This window comes from Struthio camelus, chromosome 5, assembly GCF_040807025.1.
Source record: "Struthio camelus isolate bStrCam1 chromosome 5, bStrCam1.hap1, whole genome shotgun sequence".
NCBI lineage: Eukaryota > Metazoa > Chordata > Aves > Struthioniformes > Struthionidae > Struthio > Struthio camelus.
Genome location: NC_090946.1, coordinates 72,368,300 through 72,372,354, shown reverse-complemented (window position 1 = coordinate 72,372,354; position 4,055 = coordinate 72,368,300). Strand labels below are relative to the sequence as shown.

Sequence of the window (4,055 nt, the reverse complement as noted above, 5' to 3'; positions counted from 1 at the left end):
CCCGCCAGCCCTGCCCGTCCCCACAGCGCGACACCGGGGCAAACCGACTGCCCCCCTCCCGCCCCCGCCGTGAGGGCAGCGAGGCCCCCTCCCTGCTGTGTCTCCGGGCCGGAGGGACGGGCGCCTGCCGCCCTCCGCAGCCCTCGCCGAGCCGCCGGCGTGGCGGCGGCCGGGGATCGGGCTCTCGGCCCGCTCTGGGGGCTGCTGTTTGCCGCGTCCCTGAGGGAAACTTCAGCGGTCCCTCGCCCGCCGCGGAGCCTTTGGGGGTCTGGACGGCGGGAGGCGGCCGGGCTGCGCCTAAAGCTGGGCGAGCAGCCTGGCCCGGGTGGCCCCCTCCCGCTCCCCGCCTGCTTCTGGCTCCTGCCGGGAGACAGCCCCCCCCCCCCCCTGCAACCCGACGGTGGCGAGGAGAAGGTAGCGGGGGCTGGTGTTTGCCAGCCACCAAAGGAGCCCGCGGGGAACCTTCCAGAAGCCCCTTCCCCAGTAAGTGGCTTGGCCACCGCCCTGGGTGGAGCGGGACTTCCCCCGGCCCCGCCGGCTGGCGCTTCCAGAAAGTTCTGCGCGCGCTGCCTGAGGGCAGCCCGCTCCCGGGAAAGGCGCTCGAGGCCAACCAGCCTCTTCGCGCCAGCCTTTTTTTAAGGCTACGGAAAAATCCAGCAACAGAATGTGGGCTCAGAAGGAGCAGAATCGTTCTCTCAACCCCGAATAGCATGGTATTAACTCCTACATACGTCTCATGTTGCGGATTCAGATGATGTGGCGAGCTGTAGGTGCCCCGGTGGTATGGGGGACGTTGGCGGGAGGCGAGGAGGAGCAAAGGAGGGGAGTATCGCTCCATCTGCTGCCTCCGGCAAGCCCAGGCCACCTGGCATGGGAGGGGCGCCAGCAAAACAGAGAGAGCGGGTGAATCACCTCGGATGTGCAGGTGACGTCCTCATCGCGATCAGATAATGCTCCGTACCCTCCTGAATTCGCTAACCATTTATAATGCACAATACCGAGGGGGGAAAAAAAAGTCGTTCTTTCAGATGTCAAAACCGCAGTAATTGTATACTTACCCCAAAGCTGTCTAGAGGGCAATTTGTGAGTTTTGCATGGATGTGATTCCATTTGGAGATAAGGGAAGTTTGGCCCATTTGTTACCCCCAGGGAGAGCAGGAACCTGCATATTTTTTGTTACGCTATTGACCAACTATACCTGCCCATATCATAATTGCAGTAGTCTTTGTTATTTAGTTATGAAACTCTCCTTCATCTTTCTAATCTAAACATAATGTATGCAGCTTCAGAGGTTTCTTAAACGGCAAACTCCTACTCAGCTGTTTTTCTGACTGGCAAGCATGGCTCCACTGTGCCTTTAGATTTGCACCTACCATGTTTTTTTTTCTGTGTCGTTTCTTGTGTCATTGGTCGTGTTTGTCATCGCTTATATTCTTGTGTCCTTTCTCTCCCAGGATGAACTGCTGTTCAAATTACTGAGGACCTAACTGCATACAAGATCAAGACTCTCAGCAGCTCTTAATTTCCAAAGGTACTCAGCTCTGTGGAAATTATCGGTGCTTTTTCAACAGACTGCCCAACCAGTGTGAAAAAACGCAAGGACAATAATTAGGCAGATAGACTTGAGTGAGCCATTTAAATGGGCAAAGAAGTTCCATTTGGGAAGCTGAGCATCAGATGCAGCTATAACCAACTCCTTTCATCTGTTGATGTAGAACTGTTACGTTTCATTTTCAAGGGCTGTTTAGTGACAGTTTATAACCAATTTTTGTCATGTAGGCACTGGTAGCAATTCAGTTATATATAGTGAACCACTTTCTCTTGCCATTTCCTAATTTGGGATATTCTTCTGGATTCCCAAGAAGAGGTTTATCCTCTAGTTCTTCGAGTTCACCGTACGTTCACGTGAGTAATTTCAGAAGACGTGCACTAGCTAACGCTCATCTCCTCTTGCAGTTGTACACTGCACAACATTTATAATTAAGCCTCTTAGGAAGTTAGCTGCACGAAGCATGATTAACATCCCTTAATTCTTCATTGTTAAAGCTCACTACAGAGATCTCTGGAGTAGTCATCCCGCTTTTCCACCTTGAGCTGCAAAACTGCAACGTAGTGGATCAGTCAGTATGCACTAAGACATCATCCATCCTGGCAGAGAAGGTACAGACTGGTGCCTTTATCATAGTCTAACAGGCAATACAGGCTTATCTGAACGAAGTATTCACTCAGCAGATGAGCCAGATAAAATGGCTGATCAGAGTCTGTTGACACACAGCACAGCATCTATAATTGAGTCACTAGGGAAGCTGGGATGGGACACTGTGACAAAGGTAGGATCCAATTTACACACAGCTTTCAGCAAATCTGAAAATGCTGCCTGAGTAAAACCCAGTCAAGTAATGGCTACTTCTGCCATATTGCTTATTAGAAAATTTGTCAAATAATGGTGAGAAAAGGGGGACAGAGGGTGCAAAGTGTATTAAGCATGTAAATTGGATATGTTTTGATTGCGTTCTTGCCATGACCCTCTCTTTTCATGTGCCTTTCTTTTCCAGACAGCAGTTTTGCGAGGAAAACGTGTGTGCGTGTGCGTCGGAAGTGCCATAATGAATGGCACATTTAGAACACCACTAGCTTATAATAACTATAGTGACTGGTATTCCTTGCTCTGGGACTGGGAGGGAAAGAGCATATCCCATAAATAGAAATGGATCCCTGGAAATTTGATTCCTGAGGTGAGCTTGACTCCATGAATCTACAGAACAGTTATTGTAAAGAACAGTCGATTGCCTCTCTGTGTGTGGTGGGAGATTTTGGAAGAAGACAGAAGGAGCCTTCAGTACCTTCTCTGGTAAGCAAAGCATGTTGTTTGTGAAGAAATAAGTGTACTTGTAATATAGGAGTACATTCTTAATATTTTTATATTGTTCTAAGTTAAGAATAACAACTGTGACAAGTGGGTCTGATTTTGCACTTACATTCATTTCATATTTGCTCAGCAATGGCGTTATTTGCAACTTATGCTCTATTGAAGTATGAGCACTGTGTGAATACACATGACTGCTAAAAGGTTGGGGAAGATTTTGTGAGGTTAAAAAGCCAGAGGAGACACTGAGAGGATTTGTTCTTTGATCCGGGAGATAAGAAACCAGACTTGCACAGATGCAGAGCCCTTGACTTCTGGAGATTTGTATATTCAGCATCGCTGTATATCAGACCTGGAATAACTTGGAAATTTGGATGGCAGCCAAACACAGTGCATTTTTATTTGAAGCAGTCTATGTTTTTATTTTATAACGATTTCCTATATTTTTTTTTTTACCCTAAACAGTTCTGTAAACTGCTTACACTTGTCATCTGAATAAGGGTACTGGTTGTGGTGCTGAAAGAATTGTGGTGGGGAAAGAATTTCTATTGGTGTCTCCTAACATTCGCAACTCATGTCGAACAAAACAACTCTGTGACTTAGATCTGCATGCATATGGATAAATGTACTGCCCAGCTGGACAGGAGGATAAACATGGATTCTGCTGTGAGAGATACGCTTAAGAGAAAGATAAAGAAGAGCTATCGAGGTAGAAGTAAGATCAAGATAGTCATTCTTTTTTTTAATCTATTTATTTACTTATTCTTGCAAACCGTGCAATTCTCAGCTTCTCTAACTTTGGAGCAAATCCTTCTCATCGCTACAAATACACCAACAGAAGCTAACAGTGCTATTTTCATGAATTTAAGGTGAATTTTAGATGGACCAAATCCCAGCCTTTCTGCTTCTGTCTTCAATAGGAAATCAGCCACCCTCCAATACACCCCCCCCCTTTTTTTGGCACGTGACAGAGTAGGAGGCTTGCCGTGCCGTGTGTTTATTTACACAATAAACATACTTTCTTTCAAATTAAACTGTAAGATGAACCCACCGCTTCTGAGGTGGTGGAGGCTAAGCACAGAATTAAGTGGTAGATCCTTCAAATTAGACTGTAAGGTGAACCCACTACTTTCAGGTGCTGGAGGCTAAGCAGCAGGCTTACAGCCATTATCAGCAGCCTTTATCAAGT

The 4,055-nt window shown here is 47.2% G+C and overlaps 1 long non-coding RNA gene across 1 annotated transcript; it reads left to right on the top strand.

Moving 5' to 3' along the window:
• Positions 1–21: 21 nt before the first annotated feature.
• LOC138067531 (uncharacterized) lies at positions 22–3,295 on the top strand. Its single transcript, XR_011141673.1, has 4 exons — positions 22–483; positions 1,455–1,531; positions 2,556–2,851; positions 3,000–3,295. It is a non-coding gene; the product is annotated as an uncharacterized lncRNA (long non-coding RNA).
• Positions 3,296–4,055: the final 760 nt, after the last annotated feature.